At 39.5% G+C, this 19,705-nt stretch overlaps 1 long non-coding RNA gene across 1 annotated transcript in view; it reads left to right on the top strand.

Annotated features, from left to right (window-relative positions):
- The window catches only part of LOC145526919 (uncharacterized), a 31,404-nt gene extending 13,347 nt beyond the window's left edge, over window positions 1-18,057 (top strand). Inside the window, exon 4 of the long non-coding RNA XR_014069301.1 lies at window positions 14,851-18,057. This is a non-coding gene — a long non-coding RNA (uncharacterized LOC145526919). The remainder of the gene's footprint in view (window positions 1-14,850) is intronic.
- The last annotated feature ends 1,648 nt before the right edge of the window (window positions 18,058-19,705 follow it).

Raw genomic sequence — 19,705 nt, 5'->3', positions numbered from 1 at the left:
ATGGTAGTGTGCTGGAGACAGAGGACACCAGAAGCTCCAGCACAAATTCCTGCAGTTGCCTTGATTCAACTCTCCCTCTGACATTTTATGGGCTTCCCAGGTGGCTCCGTGGTAAAGAATCCTCCTGCCAATGTAGGAGACACAAGAGACATCGGTTCCATCCCTGGGTTGGGAAGATCCCCAGGAGGAGGGCACAGCAACTCACTCCACTATTCTTTCTTGGAGAATCCTATGGACAGAGGAGCCTGGTGGGCTACAGTCTGTAGGGTCGCAAAGAGTCAGACATGACTGGATCGACTTTGCACGCTGACTTTTTACAAGACTGCTTTCATTGCTTAAATTGCTTACCTAGGCTTCCTACCCAGAGACTCTTGATCAACACATTCATCAGTAATCCTTCTTCCCTTTAAATTCAATGGACCCTGTTGTTAATTCCCTTTCTTGAAGTTCCCTGTTTGTCTTCATGACATCCCCTCCCCATTCTCTTCCCTCTTCTTGGATGACACCTCCTTGCTATCTTCAGGGGGTCCTCTCCACCTTCTCTGCTTCCTAGGCTCCATCCTTAGATTCTGTTGCTCTCCTTATTCCAAATTTTCACCTGGGTGATCTGACTACTCCCATGGCTTCATCTGCCTGCACAGGGCTCCACTCGCGCTGTCCTAAAACATTTTTCCTTACATAAGACGTCTTCCCTCTCTAATCTTCCAGCCTTGGCTCATGCCCTACAGAGCTTGCCACCAGCTCCCAGTCCATTTCCTCTGGCTAGCTCTTCTGCATCCTTTTGGATTCAGCATGGATATTATATCCCACAGCAGGGATCTTGCAATTCTTTTGCTCTCAGTAGGTACCAAATTCACTTAAAAAACTATGCACGCTCTTGCACAATTTATGGTGACCATTAGAAAGTGTTATCATAAGTTTAGAAAGTTGCAAATGAGTTAATTTCTAGTTTACTGGAAACACAGACATTTAAAAATAAAACTAGACTTTAAATGCTTCAGTGATTTGATGCTTTTCATACCTTTTTAAAGAATGCATCGATCTGCTCTTTAATAGTTTGAAATTTTTATCATTTCGCTTTCCCTTTGCATTTATATTTTCATTCTACTTCTTACCCACATGAAAATTATTTTAATCTTGAAAATCTTTCATTGATCAGTCTCTCATAGTTCTTTGCCACATAAATATGTAAATAAATTGAAATTTTAAAAGTCCCATGATCACAAAATTTTGTTACATTTTTTCTTCTGGATTGAGTTTTCATTACAATTACATAGCACATGCAGCACACACTAAAGCAAAAGATTATAAAATATATTACAAATCTCAATAAATAATTATTAACCACAGAAGTAAATGATTAATGAGACAGGCCTTCATAAAATGGATTTATACATCCACAGATACTTATTACTTATTACCCAAGTGAGATAACATTTCTGCATCAAGTCTCTTCCAATTTTTCTTTTACATGTAAGCATTGCAAAATCTCAATCACAAACAGAATCAAAGTGTTATTTATTAGGGCAATGTCATATTGACTCTTTGAGCCCTGCAAAATGACTATTTAAAAAACAATTATCTAGCATAAAAATTATTTAAAATTTTCTTTTGTTTAACAACTATATTATATGCTCCTTTAATTTTGTAAAAGGATTTGTGCTTCAGTTAGTAGAGTAATTTGTTTTCTCAATTTCTAGGACATAAACCTGAAGTTTTTAGCAAAACTTACTGAATGACTATTAATTATATCAGTTACTTTTTCACCAAGCTGTATCTTATTTAACCTACTATGTTCAGAAAGATTTGGGGAATATATTAAAAAAAATTGATTTCAAAACTCCTTTGTTGATACTTTTTTTTTTTTTTTGCTAAATATTGCCACATGCTTAAAATACATTTTTATCAAATCCTAGGAGCTTCCAAATATAATCCTTCAACTTATGGAAAATATATAAAATACAACCTAACAAGCGTAAATACTTTGGCCACCTGATGGGAAGAACTGACTCATTGGAAAAGACCCTGATGCTGGGAAAGATTGAAGGCAGAAGAAGAAGGGGATAACAGAGGACGAGATGGTTGGATGGCATCACCGACTCAATTGACATGAGTGTGAGCAAGCTTCAGGAGTTGATGATGGACAGGGAAGCCTGGTGCGCTGCAGTCCATGGGGTCGCAAAGAGTCAGACATGACTGAGTGACTGAACTGGCATAAACAATCTTCACTCTTAAGGGAGATGCATTTGGTCTTTCTATGTGGAAAGAAATTAATTGTTTTATGATCTATTTGGCTTTGGGTTATGTGGGTGTGGGTTGTTTTTTTTTATGACATCATAACTGACCCAGCTGGAGAAGGAAATGGCAACCCACTCCAGTATTCTTGCCTGGAGAATCCCAGGGACAAAGGAGCCTGGTGGGCTACAGTCCATGGGGTCACAAAGAGTCAGACACGACTGAGTGACTAACACACACACACAACTGACCCAGCTATTCTGTTAATGTCCACATTTCCCTGACTTTGCAGCATCTTGTGTCCTGCTGCTATTTCTGAAGGGCAATTATAATCTGGAAATTGAACAGAAGAATGAATTCATTTAATCTGCAGACTATTTTTAAAGCTATTTTCTTTGTAAATGTTTATTATATGGCTTATTTCATTCAGTTAAGACTGGGTAAAGAAATTAAATTAGATGCAAGAATAGAATTGTATTGATCATATGTTGATGGAATTAAGTTATACTAATTGCATGACAACCATCCTCCAATAATCAGAATACTTACAATTACTAGGTACTCAGTAAATGCTTTGCTGAGGAAATCAATAATGAATGGGGAAAGAAGTCCCAAACAAATGTTAATAGTTGCTTGAAATTTTCCAGTAAACTATGCCTACTTCTGAAATTTCTCCTGTTTCTAATTCTCTTAAAAAGAAAATTAATATCAGCAGCTTACATTTATTAAGTTTCTACCAGGTGTCAGGCACTGTTTTAAGTGTTTTGAATGTATTAATTTATCACACTATGGGGTTGCTATAAAAATTAAAAGTGTATAAAGTTCTTACACAAACATGGAAATCTGTATCTAATATTAAGAGATTTAGTTGATATCTTTCTAAATTTTATTTAACTGCGAGATGACATTATTCCCCAGTCCTCTAAGAGTACAGGTTACATATGTCTACAGTTGCTACAAAAGCCTCTCATTTTATTTTATTTTTTAACTTTTTTTTTTTTTTGAGTCACACCTTGGGGCTTTCAGGATCTTAGTTCCCTGAGCAGGGATTGAACCCAGGCTCTGGCAGTGAAAATGCCAAATCCTGACCACTGGACCACCAGAAAATTCCCAGAAGCCTTTGCTTTTTAAATAACCAATTCAAATCCTTCCAGAACCCGTGTTGATAAGCCAAACTCTGTTTTTGTGGCATTTTGAAGTATTCACTTTTTTCCTACATAAATAGGGAAAGAGGAGAGTGAAAAAGTTGGCTTAAAGCTCAACATTCAGAAAACTAAGATCATGGCATCTGGTCCCATCACTTCATGGGAAATAGATGGGGAAACAGTGGAAACAGTGTCAGACTTTATTTTTTTGGGCTCCAAAATCACTGCAGATGGTGATTGCAGCCATGAAATTAAAAGACGCTTACTCCTTGGAAGGAAAGTTATGACCAACCTAGACCGTATATTAAAAAGCAGAGACATTACTTTGCCAGCAAAAGTCCGTCTAGTCAAGGCTAGGGTTTTTCCAGTGGTCATGTATGGATGTGAGAGTTGGATGGTGAAGAAAGCTGAGCACCAAAGAATTGATGCTTTTGAACTGTGGTGTTGGAGAAGACTCTTGAGAATCCCTTGGACTGCAAGAAGATCCAACCAGTCCATCCTAAAGGAGATCAGCCCTGGGTGTTCATTGGAAGGACTGATGTTGAAACTGAAACTCCAATACTTTGGCCACCTCATGCGAAGGGTTGACTCATTGGAAAAGACCCTGATGCTGGGAAGGATTGGGGGCGGGAGGAGAAGGGGACGACAGAGGATGAGATGGCTGGATGGCATCACTGACTCGATGGACATGGGTTTGGGTAGACTCCGGGAGTTGGTGATGGACAGGGAGGCCTGGTGTGCTGCGGTTCATGGGGTCGCAAAGAGTCGGACACGACTGAGCGACTGAATTGAACTGAACTGAGATATCTGACCCTCTGAATCTGTTCACAGTGGCCATGGGTGCCATTATCCTCAACCTGCCTAGAGAAAATGTACACATTTGCCAACTATGGAAACTGTTTGTTCTCTGGATCTGTGAATCTGTTTTTGTTTTGTTGGTTTGTTTTAGATTTCACACGTAAGTAAGATCATGTGGTAATTGTCTTTCACTTAGCATAATAGTTTCTAGATCTATCCATGTTGTCATAAATGGCAAGATTTCATAATTTATAGCCTAGTAATATTCTACTGAATATATTGGCCTCAGCCTATCCCATGAGAGTCCTGGAGCTGGCAGAGCCTGTCAGGGTTGCTTGAAATGAGGCCAGGTCTTTATTTTTCACCAACATCTTCCACCCCCCTTACCAGTGACAAATTATAGGATGGAAACTGCCCCTGGGGCAAGAACATCACATTGGATAGGCAGCACGTTTCAGTGAAGGGCAATTCCTGGAGCTGGAATCAACTGTGAGCTGTCAACAGCCACCATTCCCAGCAGCCAGGGGAACCTTGCTCCAGTCCTGCAGGGGAATCTGGGTGGTACAGTATGCGGCATTCACGACAGCAACAATGAGAAGGAAGGAAGGAGGGAGGGAGGTTAGTTTTATAAAAATTACTGAGTTTTCATATTTCAAGAAAGTTGATCACCGAAGCTGTTGACCTAATCTAAAAGAAAGATAGTCCTCATCCCACCTTCCCACACCCCTGGCAAATGGAAATGTTTGAGCTGGATATTCTTACGGAAAAAATGAACCTCATCCCTTACCTCAAACAATATGTAAAAAATTATTCATTATCATAGTGGAAATATCATAGTGAGGTGAAAGTCCCTCAGTCATTTCTGACTCTTTGCGACACCACAGACTGTAGCCTGCCAGGTTCCTCTGTTCCATGGAATTCTCCAAGCAAGAATACCAGATTGGGTTGCCATTCCCTTCTCCAGGGGATATTCCCAAGCCAGGGATCGAACCCAGGTCTCCCACATTGCAGGCAGATTCTTTACAGGCTGAGCTACCAGGGAAACCAGGAAACATCATAACCCAAATGTCAAAGTTAAGCCATAAAATTTTTAGAAGAAAATACAGAAGAAATTCTTTGTGACTTTGGGAAAGTAAAGATTTCTTAGATAGGACGCACAGGCAAAGAACAAATCATATGAAAATGTGATAAATTTGATTTTGTTAAAATTTAAAACTTCTTTTCTTCTTAAGCCATCATTAAAGTAAACGTGAACCACTGACTAGCAGACAATATTCACAATACGTATACGTTGCCAGAAACTTGTATCTAACATATATAATGAGTGTTTACAACTCAATAATTAGACAAAAACCCAATTTAAAATGTGCAAAAGATTTGAACAGAAATTTAACTAAAGGAAACATATGAATGGCCAGCAAGCATGTGAAAAAGTAGTTCCATTTGACAGGAACAGAGTGGGTGTTCAAAAGAATAGAGTGGAAACTCATGAATATCCAATTATACTTTATAAATAAAAAATGTATTGATCAACAAAGAAATAAGTTAAAAATATATATATATATATATATATACATAAAATTTATTTTTATTCACCTTTTACGCTCAAATGATGATCTGGATGATAAATTATGTGGTCACCTCACCTGTGAATGTAACTCTGACTTCCCTAGTTGGGTATCATGAGTCTCCATTCCCTTCTCTTATTTTCATCGAGATATAGTTGCTGTACAATATTATATAAGTTATAGGTGTACCACATAGTGATTCACAATCTTTAAAGGTTATGCTCCATTTACAGTTATTATAAAATATTGACTGTATTCTGTGTGCTGTATAATATATCCCTGTAGCTTATTTTATACATAATAGTTTGTATCTTTTAATCTTCTATCTCTGTCTTGTTTCTCCCGCTTTCCTCTCCCCAGTGATAACAACTAGTTTGTTCTCTATATCTGTGAGCCTGTTTCTTTTTTGTTATATTCACTAGGAGAAGGAAATGGCAACCTACTCCAGTACTCTTGCCTGGAAAATCCCGTGGATGGAGGAGCCTGGTAGGCTACAGTCCATGGGGTCGCACAGAGTCGGACACGACTGAGACTTCACTTTCACTTTTCACTTTCATGCATTTGAGAAGTGGCAACCCACTCCAGTGTTCTTGCCTGGAGAATCTCAGGGACGGGGGAGCCTGGTGGGCTGCTGTCTATGGGGTTGCACAGAGTTGGACGTGACTGAAGCGACTTAGCAGCAGCAGCAGCAGCAGTTTATTTTAGTTTTTAGATTCCATGGATCAGTAATATCATGCAGTATTTGTCTTTCTCTAATTTATTTCACTTAACATAATGCCCTCGAAGTCCAGCAATGTTGCTGTTAACAGCAAGGTTTCATTCTTTTTTATGACTGAGTAGTATTCCATTGTATATATTAATGCATATATTTACACCAGTTCTTCATCTATTCATCTGTTGATGGAAACTTAGTTTGCTTCCATATCTTGGCAACTGTAAATAATGCTACTATAAACATGGGGTGTATATATCCTTTAGAATTAGTGAGCTTTTTTTTTTCAGGTATATCCCCAAGAATGGAACTGCTGGGTCATGTGGTAGTTTTGGGTTTCCCAGGTGGCTCAGTAGTAAAGAATCTGCTTGCCAATGCAGGAGATGCAAGAGACCCAGGTTCGATCTCTGGGTCAGGAAGATCCCATGAAGGTGGAAATGACAACCCACTCCAGCATTCTTGCCTGGAAAATTCTATGGACAAAGGAGCCTGGCAGGCTACCGTCCATGGGGTCACAAAGAGTCAGACATGACTGAGCGAATATGCATGCATGGTGGTTATAGTTTTTTGAGAAACTGTCACTTCCTTCTTTTTCATACACATTCTGCTCCTGTCAAATGGAACTATTTACTTTTCTACATGCAGGGCTTGTATTTTTCTGCGTCTTTGCCTCGATTTCTGTTAATTCCCAATCCTCAACCCCATTCCTATTTTCACACACTTGTTTCCTACCACATTTTTCAAGGACCCAGCTTACTCTTCTATGAAGCCCTTTTCTCTAGCCAGATCTCTGTTTCTTAGCACTTTAATTAGTTTGGATGATTTATCACATTTTACATCTGTAGTTCTTTAAATGCATGTTTCACCTCCTCTTCTTACCTCCAAGTGCTTTAAGGTCAGAGGCAGTATCTTATTCATCTTTATATCACCCACAGTTCCTAGTACAGTGTATGTACTCAGTAAACATTTGTTAAATAGATGAATACGTGAAAAAACAAACAAACCAATGAATGAACGCTTTGTTTAGCACAGATGCTGAGCATCATATCAGCATGTGTGGTGTACTGAAACAGACTTATAAGGCTTTTTTTTCATTGAATTTGTGATCATTAGTAAAATTTATGAATTCATTTTAGGATAAGGTCTGTGGACACGGAGTAGTTAAAAATCTTTCTTTCTCACACTTGTGATATCTTGAGATTTATCGGAACGCTTTTGACATCCTGCTACAAAAAGAAGAGGGAAATTCTGAAATGTGGAAGTTCTATTCAAAAGGTCTTGATCCATGGTTTGCCTGTCCCCAGGACAGCCTGTTCCAGCATAATCAGGACTCCAGCCAACAGCTCAGATATTGACGTGATGCCCATTGTTCAAAGACTCTGCCCCCAAGCTTCTTCCGTGAGGAAGAGCCAGGATTTTATCTAATCATAATTCAGGCTGATCTATAAAGGCACACTGACATGATGTTTCAGAATTTTTGAGTATGCCCGCCATAATGCTTAGCATATTGCCTCACGCATAATACATGTTTGTGGTTCAAAAAATAATAATATGCTGCTGCTTCTCCTGCTAAGTTGCTTCAGTCATGTCCGACTCTGAGACTCTAGCCCATCAGGCTCCTTTGTCCATTGGCTTCTCCGGGCAAGACTACTGCAGTGGGTTCCATGCCCTCCTCCAGGGGAATTTTCCTGACTCAGGGATCAAGTCCGTATCTCTTAAGTCTACCTGCATTGGCAGGCAGGTTCTTTACCACCAGCATCATCTGGGAAGCCCAATAATATGGTAGTCACTCCTTGTCCACAAGGAATACATTCCAATACCCCAGCAGATGTCAGAAAGGGAAGATAGTACTGAACACTATATATACCATTTTCCTATGTATATCTATTTATGATAAATTTTAATTTATGATTTTAGCATAGTAAGAGATTAACAACAATAATAAAACTGAACAGTTATAATATACTATAAAACAGAATGTGGTCAACCTTGGAATATTTTAATGCCTCTTTATCTTTTGAGGACATAGAATCAGTAAAATCATGGGCTTTTTTTCTTAGCAGCTCAAATGATGCCAATGTATTAACTTAGAGTTCTGAAGTTCTACATAAGTTTACGTACATGCAGTACATGTCAGAAGTCTGATGTGTGTCTCACTGGGCTAACATCAAATTGTGGCAGGACTGGGTTCCCCTCTGAAGTGCTGTGTACCCAGTCATTTTGGTCCTGTCTGACACTTTATGACTGCCTGGACTGTAGCCCACCAGGCTCCTCTGTTCATGGGATTTCCCAGGCAAGAATACTAGAATGGGTTGCCATTCCCTTCTCCAAGGAATCTTCCTGACCCAGGGATCAAAACTGCATCTCCTGCATTGCAGGCTGATTCTTTTACTGCTGAGCCACCAAGTCCTTGCTTATTTAGGTTGTTGGTAGAATAGAATCCTTGCTAGGATCTCCGTTTTCTTGCTGGGTGTCATCTGAGGGCTGGTCGCAGCTTCCAGAGTCTGCCCGCATAGCCACATGATTTGGCCTATGGCCCCCTTTCCTCTATTTTCAAAGAATCATGGGCACTCTTAGCATACTAGAAACACTGGCAGGTTTGGAAGTATGGAGTAATAAAAGTCAAATATATGCAATGAGTTCTTAAAACGGTATTAACTAAGGATAGTGATATTAAAGCATCTCCCCAGATGCTTTATTAAGAAAGCCATTCTTACATCCAACATGAGAACTGACAAAAGGTCAGTTCATGATTTCAAGATGTATTGATAAATCACATGGGCATTCGACACTAGAAACCAAGACAGAGATCTGGAATTTAGGACAAAGGGATAACTCTTGAAAAGGCTCTGAATAAATGAAGAAAGCTCCCTTAATCAGTTCTCACGGACTCCATAAAAGACATGTAACTTTATGATTCTTATCACAAAGTGCAGCCACCCACGTCTCAGTCACTTCAGTTCAGTTGCTCAGTCGTGTCAGACTCTTTGTGATACCATGGGCTGCAGCAGGTCAGCCTTCCCCGTCCATCATCAACTCCCGGAGCTCACTTAAACTCATGTCCATCTAGTTGGTGATGACATCCAACTGTCTCATTCTCTGTTGTCCCCTCCTCCTCCTGCCTTCAATCTTTCCCAACATCAGGGTCTTTTCCAATGAGTCAGTTCTTCACATCCAGTGGCCAAAATTTCAGCTTCAACATCAGTCTTTGTAAAGAATATTCAGGACTGACTTCCCTTAGGATTGACTGGGTGGGTCTCCTTGCAGTCCAAGGGACTCTCAAGAGTCTTCTCCAACACCACAGTTCAAAAGCATCAATTCTTTGGCGCTCAGCTTTCTTTACAGTCCAACCCTCACATCCATACATGACCACTGGAAAAACCATAGCTTTGACTAGACAGACCTTTGTCGGTAAAGTAATGTCTCTGTTTTTTAATATGCTGTCTAGGTTGGTCATAGCTTTTCTTCCAAGGAGCAAGCATCTTTTAATTTCATGGTTGCAGTCACCATCTGCAGTTATTTTGGAGCCCCCCAAAATAAAGTCTGACACTGTATCCACTGTTTCCCCATCTATTTGCCATGAAGTAATGGGACCAGATGCCATGATCTTAGTCTTCTGAATGTTGAGTTTTAAGCCAACTTTTTCACTCTCCTCTTTCACTTTCATCAAGAGGCTCTTTAGTTCTTTTTCACTTTCTGCCATAAGGGTGGTGTCATCTGCATATCTGAGGGTATTGATACTTTTCCCGGCAATCTTGATCCCAGCTTGTGCTTCATCCAGCCTGGCATTTCTCATGATGTACTCTGCATATAAGTCAAATAAGCAGGGTTACAATATACTGCCTTGACATATTTCTTTCCCGATTTGGAACCAGTCTGTTGTTCCATGTCCAGTTCTAACTGTTGCTTCTTGACCTGAATACAGATTTCTCTGGAGGCAGGTAAGGTGGTCTGGTATTTCCATCTCTTTAAGAATTTTCCACAGTTTGTTATGATCCACACAAAGGCTTTGGCATAGTCAATAAAGCAGAAGTAGATGTTTTTCTGGAACTCTCTTGCTTTTTCGATGATCCAATAGATGTTGGCAATTTGATCTCTGGTTCTTCTGCCTTTTTTAAATCCAGCTTGTACTTCTGGAGTTTCACAGTTCACATACTGTTGAAACCTGGCTTGGAGAATTTTAACCATTACTTTGCTAGAATGTGAGATGAGTGCGATTTTGAGGTAGTTTGAACATTCTTTGGCATTACCTTTCTTTGGGACTGGAATGAAAACTGACATTTTCTAGTCTTGTGGCCACTGCTGAGTTTTCCAAATTTGTTGGCATATTGAGTGCAGCACTTTAACAGCATCATCTTTTAGGATTTGAAATAGCTCAGCTGGAATTCCATCACCTCCACTAGCTTTGTTCATGAAACTATGAGCCATGCCGTGTAGGGCCACCCAAGATGGACGGGTCATGGTGGAGAGTTCTGACAAAACATGGTCCACTGGAGAAGGGAATGGCAAACCACTTCAGTATTCTTGCCTTGAGAACACCATGAACAGTATGAAAAGGCAAAAAGATGACACTGAAGAATGAACTCCCCAGGTTGATAGGTGCCCAATATGCTACTGGAGAAGAGTGGAATAATAACTCCAGAAAGAATGAAGAGATGGAGCCAAAGCAAAAACAACATACAGTTGTGGATGTGACCGGTGATATAAGTAAAGTCTGATGCTGTAAAGAAGAATATTGCATAGGGACCTGGAATGTCAGGTCCATGAATCAAGGCAAATTGGAAGTGGTCAGACAGGAAATGGCAAGAGTGAACATCGACGTTTTAGGAATCAGTGAACTAAAATGGACTGGAATGGGTGAATTTAACTCAGATGACCATTATATCTACTACTGTGGGCAAGAATTCCTTAGAAGAAATGGAGTAGCCATCATAGTCAACAAAAGAGTCCAAAATGCATTACTTGGATGCAGTCTCAAAAATGACAGAATGATCTCTGTTCGTTTCCAAGGCAAACCATTCAATATCACAGTAATCCAAGTCTATGCTCAGACCAGTAATGCTGAAGAAGCTGAAGCTGAACAGTTCTATGAAGACCTACAAGACCTTCTAGAACTAACGCCCCAAAATGATGTCCTTTTCATTATAGGGGACTGGAATGCCAAAGTAGGAAGTCAAGAAATACCCAGAGTAACAGGCAAATTTGGCCTTGGAGTACAAAACGAAGCAGGGCAAAGACTAACAGAGTTTTGTCAAGAGAACGCACCCATGTCTGGGTGAAGGCTGTTCCTCAGGCAGGATGTGCCTACTGGGTTTATGGGCTCCCTGAAGGCCAAGGTAGCCCAGGTGACATGAACGAGGGGAGAGTAGGAAGAGATGAAGTCAACTGAAGAGCAGGGACAGTAAAATTGAAGGTTCGGGGAACACCTTCTAGAGGAAAAGGTGATGCTGGGAGAAAAGTAAAAGCTCAAATTAGATAAACGGCTTTGCTCATAGGCTAGATCTCAAGTCAAATCTACATATTCAAGGGTTTCCCAGGAGGCGCTAGTGTTAAAGAACCCGCCTGCCAATGCAGGAGACACAAGAGACGTGGGTTTGATCCCTGGATCGGGAAGATCCCCTGAAGGAGAAAATGGCAACCCACACCAGCATTCTTGCCTGAAAAGTCCCATGGACAGAGAAGCCTACAAACCATGCTGTCACAAAGAGTCAGACAGGACTGAGCAACAGCACGCACGCACTACATATCCAACATTCACTCCACAGCCAGGTAGGTGCCAGGTATAAAAGATAAATGAATAGTCTGGATGTCTAACAGGTTCTGTGTGGCTCACAGATCCATCTTCCACGAAATACCCCAGAGGTTGTCAACCATTTTATAGATACAACTAAAACTCAGCCACCCTTTCAGGGGCTGGGAGGCCATGGTGTAAGGCTGTACCAGCAAAAAACTGATTTAAACAGGGTCACCCCCTACTTGCCCTCAATGAAACGCCTCCTTGGAAGGAGCTGCGAGGCCTGGCTTTGGATGCCCCCGAACTCTCTGGAGCTCTGGGGCTCCACTTCCGGGCCCAAAGCCAGGGTGGAGCATATGGGAGCTGCTGTGCGAGGCTCCTGGAGTTCAAGGGCAGGCCTGGCTTTCTTTTCTAAGCTTGCTCAGATCTTCAGCCAGCTTACCCACTTAGGAAGTTCGCCTTGCCCTTGTGAAGAACAAACATTTACAAAAGATGGCCTGGAATTCTGCTCCGGTGTCATTTAGGGAGGCCAACTGTTCCCAAGGCTGTGGGCCAACTTTTCCTCAGCAAGAAGGCCCCTCCATGTGGGCCCCTCATTACAGAGCTCAGGGTGCAAATGAGGTTGATGGTTTTCTGTTCTCTTCCCCTTCCCCTTCTTATCTCCCATAGAAAACAAGATTCACGGTGTTTTCCCTCATTTTGCCTTCATTAATCTTACTAGGCGTCGGCAAATCTTGTTCCATGAACGCCCCAATGGGAAATGTTTTCTTTACTGAAGTTCACAATTCTCCTATTCAAATCACTAATTTCCATGGTTTCACCTCAGTGCTTTGGTGCTCTCAGGCCTTTCAGGAATGAGCTCAATTATCAACCCTGAGTGAATCTGAAACCTGATTCCGTCTTCTTATGATCTGATGAAAGGAATGGGGTTTTATAAATGTCACTAAAGAAACAGTCAAACCTAGACTGCTAGTGGCTGGCGAGGCAATAATTCCCCCCTGTGAACTTGTGGCTTATTAGCTTTCGAATATTTGAAGCAGATCAGTGGTCCGGTGGTCATTGTGTGTCTTAGGGGGTTAAGATTTTACCCTGAAAAACATTCCTTATAATACTTGGCATGCACATTCCAAAAAAAAAAAAAAATCCTATCAAGAGACTGGCAGTTTTTAAATTAATTATTTGAGCTTGAACAATTCAAAAGCATCATCAAATTAAAACAAGGTAATTTGGCACAGAGGTTATTGCCCATCATGTCTTCTAATTACTTTTCTGTATTTTGAAAAAACAAAAACAAAACATTAAATGCTGAGATAATGAACTTTGGGGGCGGCGTTCCGCAGCAATCCCCTTGGTGATGGAAAAACAGTGCTGACTTCCAAACAGACCCATCTGATCTTTCCCAGAAAGATCTGTTTGTAGGAAGTGGCAAGTCAAAGACTCAGGCTCTTTAGAACATCTTTGCAGCACCACAGCCGCAAATTGCACACACAGTTATGGAGCAAGGAGAATTTTTTAAAAAATAGACACGAGGGTGCTTTAAAAAAAATTCAACTTTTTAAAGTATAATTTACATATTATTAAGTAGATCTATTTTAGGTGTGTAACTTAATGAGTTTTGACAAATGTACACAGCTGTGTAACCACCAGTGCAATCAAGATAAAGCACATTTCCATCACCCTCCAAGTCTCCCTGTGTCCCTCATAGTCCATACCCCTCATCCATTCCACTTTTCAGGCCCAGGCAACTGCTGATCTATTTTCTGTCACTATAGATTAGGATCTCATATAAATGGAATCATAGAGTATGTGCTCTTTTGTGTCTAGCTTCTTTCATTCATCAAAACATTTTTTAAAAAATCTGTCCATATTTCTATGTATATCCATAGCTTGATCTTTTTATTGCTGAACAGTATTTTACTGTATGATGTACCAAAATTTGTTTTTTTTCCCCCAGTTTTTTCTATTTTAATAAAGCTGCTATGAACATTTGTGTATAAGTCTTTGTATGGACACATCAAGTGTTTTTGCAAGAATAAACATAAGAAATAGAAAAGGTTTGTGTTGAGCCCATAAGTTCAGTTGTCAAAGGGGAGAGGTGGGTGATGTAGATGAGGAAAGCAGGGCAGCTATAAGCCAAAAGGGGTGGTGGGGACTCCAAAAATTTACCATAGGAATAGTTTTCAACTCCTGGTTTGTAGAAATCATGTTAAGAAATATGAAACAGTAATGAATCAAAAGCAAGAGCTTTACAGATCAACTCATTCCTTTGGGTCAAGGAACAAAGCACCTTTTCCAGATTTTCCCTTTCCCACAAGCATCATGGCATTAAGAATCAAGAACATAAAATTTAGGCTTAGACAGTCTTGGGTTTGAATTCCTGATCTACACCCACTAGCTATTTATATGATCCCGGACAAGTCTCCCAACTCTCTGAATCTTACTTTCCTTATTTGTAAAATGGGGGTGATTTGATAACAGCTATCTCATAGAGGGTGATAAAGAATAAATGAAATAAAGGCTTATCGGGGTTAGTCTAAAAGTTTCTAGTTTCTAGAAAAGCACTGATTCTCTCCCTCACTTTGGCATAAGTTGCATGCCAGTCCCAGACACATTACTCCATCTTATGTTATTAAATCCTCATTCTATTTTATTAAACAGGAAATGAGTCTCGGAGTGATGGTGAGCCCAATGATGAGAGTGGAGGAGGAGAACCACCAACTCTAGCTGGTCTTTGTGATGCTTCCCAAAAGCACAAGCCATGATGGCCTGACACTTTTTGAGACCCTAGATGTCTGTCCTCACACATTTGCCGTGAGTCTCACCTTTCCCCCATCTCTGCAGCCTCTGCAACTGTCCACAGCCCATATGTCCAATGTTCTCAGGAGTCACTGGAGGCTGAACTTCCCTAAGAGCAGCTCTCAGGCTAACCTGAACCGGGCTTTCAACTCAAGCACTGCTCTACACTGTTTTCCCAGGACCTGGTTCAGTGCCTGGCATGTGGTAGGATCTAGGTCTATGTGCATTGAAGGAAGGAAGAAAGGAGGGAGTATTCTGGGAACAACGTAGCTGTTCCCAACAAGAACATTCTTCCTACTGCCTGTGTGTGTGTGTGTGTGCGCGTTTGTGCATGTGTGCGCACACACACACAGAGCTTGAACCCATGAATGATTGCAATAAAATGTAATTATATCCCAGTAAAAGGAGAATCAGGCAGATTATTTCTATAGATGTGGTATTGCTTTTGGGCTTATACAGTCTCTATTGAAAATTTAAAAGTCTATAGTCATTTGCTTTAAATTTTATATATTTGATATGTGTACACACACAAACACACACACACGTGTGTGTCAGCTGACTTACCAGAGAATAAAAGTTCAACTAATAAAAAGATTATATTTAATTAGGATATTAAGGAATATCTGTGTACTAAACATTTTCATTCTAATGAGAGAACTTTCAACTCTAATATTTTTTGTTTGGTTTTCATTTGCTTATGAAAATTTGGGAGCAACTCCTACAAAGAACACATTTCTAGGAGTTTTTTCTTCCTGCATTAATGGTAGCTATTAAACAACACCAAAATTTTCAACTCCAGGCTGTGTTTGGCAGGAGAGGACCTATTACAAGAAATAGATCAAAGATCTTAAATGACCAGGTATTTGGTGAAGTGCTCAGTAGAACAATTTTTGAAGAAATATTCTTAGAAACTGGTAACTTCTTTCTGCTGTCCCTTCATATCATGCTGGGGCTAGATTTGTCAGTGTTGTAAGAGATTGACTTGTGGGTAATACAATCACACCAGAGAGCTGAAAGAGACTCAAGGCAGCACGGAGTTCCAAAGCTTCACTTTCCTGAAAAAGAAAGTGAAATATGGAATCTAAAACACAAAACAAGTGAATGAACACAAAACAGAAGCAGATTCATAGAGAACAAAGTGGTGGCTGTTAAAGAGGAGGAGGAATGGGGAGATGAGTGAAATATGTAAAGGAATTAAGAGGTCCAAACTTGTGGTTATAAAATAATAAGTCACAGGAATATAAAGTGCAGCAGAGGGAATATAGTCAATAGTATTGTAATAACTTTGTATGGTGACAGATTATAACTAGACTTGTCACGGTGATCATTTCATAATGTATAAAAATATCTAATCTCTGTGTGGTACTCCTGAAGCTAATAGAATATTGTAAATCAATTATATTTCAATAAAAAAACAGAAAGTGAAATGACTCCTTTCGTTCACAAAGCAAATAAGTGGCACTGGTAAGTCCAGAAGCCCAGATCTTCTAATAGTCACGCCAGTGTTAACAAATGCTATACACCTTTTATTTTGAAAAGTTTTCAAACATAGGAAAGCAGAAAAAAGTAGTACAATGAACAATACACACTCCACATACCTTCAACAAATTTAAATATTTGCCACACTTGCTTGATATTTTCCTCTTTCTGCCTGTACACCTGAGTAAAGTTTAAGACTTACATACAATTCTTTAAGTCCTTGCTATATATGCCATTAAAGAATGGTGGATGGTGGTTTAGTCGCTAGGTCATGTCTAACTCTTGAGACCCCATGGACTGTAGCCCACCAGGCTCCTCTGTCCATGGAATTCTCCAGGCAAGAATATTGGAGTGGGTTGCCACTTTCTTCTCCAGGGGATCTTCCTGACCTAGGGATTGAACCTGCGTTTCCTGCATTGCAGGTGGTCTCCTGGACTGCAGGTGGATTCTCTACTGCTGAGCCACCAGGGAAGCCCATTAAAGAACACTATACTCAAAAGTTACCTTAAAAATTCTTTTCTCTGTATGGTTATAATAACAATTTGATGTACAGTTAAGTTCATTTAGTCCTGTTTTGATTAAATTTTAGGGCTTGTTTTTTTCCATTTGATATAAGAATTTTTTAGAATATAAACATTTAATAGTAGTAGTTGTAGTAGTGTTTACAGTGTTCAAAAGTCCAGGTGATACAAAAAATGTCCTTTCCTTTTCATATCCTTATAGAAGTCTCACTCCCCTCCACAACCCCTCTCCTTCATAAATAAATATTTTAATCCTATTGCAGTTTGTCCTTCCCGTAGTTCTATTTCAAAAAAATAAGCAAATACATATATATTAATAGTCTTCCTTTGTTCTTACATATAAGGTAGAAATTACTATTACTATAATGCAATTCTGCATCTTCATTGTGTTTCATTTAACAATATATCCTGGGGAGATCTCTGTATTGGTTCATCGTTCTCTTTTATGGCTGCAAAACTTTCCATTTTGTGGATGATCCTGACAGCTCCCTTTTTTTCAATGGACATGTGGGCCATCTCCGATCTTTTGCTGTAAGATAATGCTACAGTGAATAACTATATTCTTTCACGCATATGTTGTTTCAGATTTGTGGAGGCTTGTTTTCAGAGCAGACTCTTAGAATATTGCTTGCCAAAGGATAAATGCATGTATAATTTTAATGGATGTGGCCAAATTCTTCTCCATAGGAACATAGCATTTTGCATCCTACCAAACCTGTGTGAGAAACCTGTTCCTACACAGCCTCACAGTGTTATCAAGCTTTGGGGTTTCTGCCAGCTAATAGGTAAGAAATGGTGTCTCAGGGCAGTGTTAGTTCACAGTTCTCTTATTATGAAAGAAGTTGAGCATTTTATTGTGTACTTAAAGAGTTATCTGTATATCTTTTCCTATAAACTGTATGGTCATGTTTTATGCCCATTTTTCTATTAAGTTTTTCTCAAGAGCCTTTTATATATTAGAGAGTTAGTCCTTATTACAAATAAAAGTTGCATCTTTGTATTTGTTGTTATTACTGATGTAGTTTGCCTACGGTGTTATTTTGTTACTCAATAAAAAGCTTTTAATGCATTTAAATTTATTATTTTTTCCTTTTATTACTTTCAGCCTTTGAGTCATAATTAGGCTTTCTTCACCGAAGATTATAAAGGAATTTCTTTTTGGTAATGCTCTGCCTTTATTTTTTATTGATACATTTAGATCTTGGGTCCATTTAGCATTTATTCTGGTAACTGTGAGTTTTTATACAAATTTTATACAAGTTTTTATACAAATTTCATTTTGGCATTTGACTTTTTCTCTATTTCATAGCATTTTTAAGATTAATCAATCAAATGTTTTTATATTTTATCATTGGCATCTTTTCTGCTTTTAAAAGTAGAGTATACAGTAACTGTGGTCGGAATGAAAAGCAAAGTATAAAGAAGCAGAGAAATCACTTTTAGGACCATGCAAATTTTCAATTTTAACAGTAATATTTTTTATTATTGTGATAATACAGCTTATACAGCTTTGTTGGCAACCCACTCCAGTATTCTTGCCTGGAGAATCCCAGGGACGGAGGAGCCTGGTGGGCTGCCGTCTATGGGGTCGCACAGAGTTGGACACAACTGAAGCGACTTAGCAGCAGCAGCGGAGGCAGCATAAAGCTTTGTATCCTCCTCTTTTTCGCTTAACATTCTAGCATAAGCACTTTCTGATGGTCCTAAAAGTGATTCATAAACGTGTATTTTACTGCCTGCAAAACAGTCCCTAATTGGGATATATTATTATGTACTTACCCATTTTCACCTTGTTGATATACTTTTTTTGGTTACTCTTTCAATTGTATAACCACCTCTGTGATGACTATGTCTACATGGTTCAATTTGGAAGGAGGTTCCAGAAGAGGAATTGCTATGTGAAAACTTAAGCACATTTTTTTAGACTCCTGATTCATAGTTCTGAATGCTTTCTAGAAAAGTTACAGCAATTAACATTGCCACCAACAACATATGATACTATCACTACAGCATTTTTGAGAAATATCTTTTCCCTTCAACAAACTTTTATTTTTTAGATCATAGAGGAAGTGAAATTCTTAGCATGGAGCAGATAAAAAAGTATTATTCAGAATATCTTTGCATTGACCAGTAAATTTAGTTTTATCTTCCTTAAATTTTGTGTAAGTCATTATAATGATGTTTACATAATCAAAGGGCTTCCTGGTAGCTCAGCTGGTAAAGAATCCGCCTGCAATGCAGGAGACCCCAATTTGATTCCTGGGTCAGGAAGATCCCCTGGAGAAAGGATAGGCTACCCACTCTAGTATTCCTGGGCTTCCCTGGTGGCTCAGCTGGTAAAAAATTCACCTGCGGTGGGGGAGACCTGGGTCCCACCCCTGGGTTGGGAAGATCCCCTGGAGGAGGGAGGGCATAGCAACCCACCCCAGTACTCTTGCCTGGAGAATCCCAATGGACAGAGGAGCCTGGTGGGCTACAGTCCATGGGGTCATAGAGTTGAACACAACTGAGCGACTAAGCAGAGCATATAATCAAAATACTACTAAAATTTCAGATGTGTAATTTGCATCCAACTAATAAAATATGTCTCATATTAATTATTTTAGCAAATATTTATTGTCTTCTATGTTCCAGGAACTATGTGGGTCATATGAGATACACCAGCAAACAAAAGTCACCCCTTCATGTATTTAAGTTACTGGGCCAAGCCTTGAAGC

This window comes from Giraffa tippelskirchi, chromosome 11 (assembly GCF_054371585.1).
Source record: "Giraffa tippelskirchi isolate mGirTip1 chromosome 11, T2T-mGirTip1v1.2.pri, whole genome shotgun sequence".
Taxonomy (NCBI): Eukaryota; Metazoa; Chordata; class Mammalia; order Artiodactyla; family Giraffidae; genus Giraffa; species Giraffa tippelskirchi.
The sequence above is the reverse complement of the archived record's forward strand: the minus strand, read 5'-3'. Positions and strand labels throughout refer to the sequence as shown.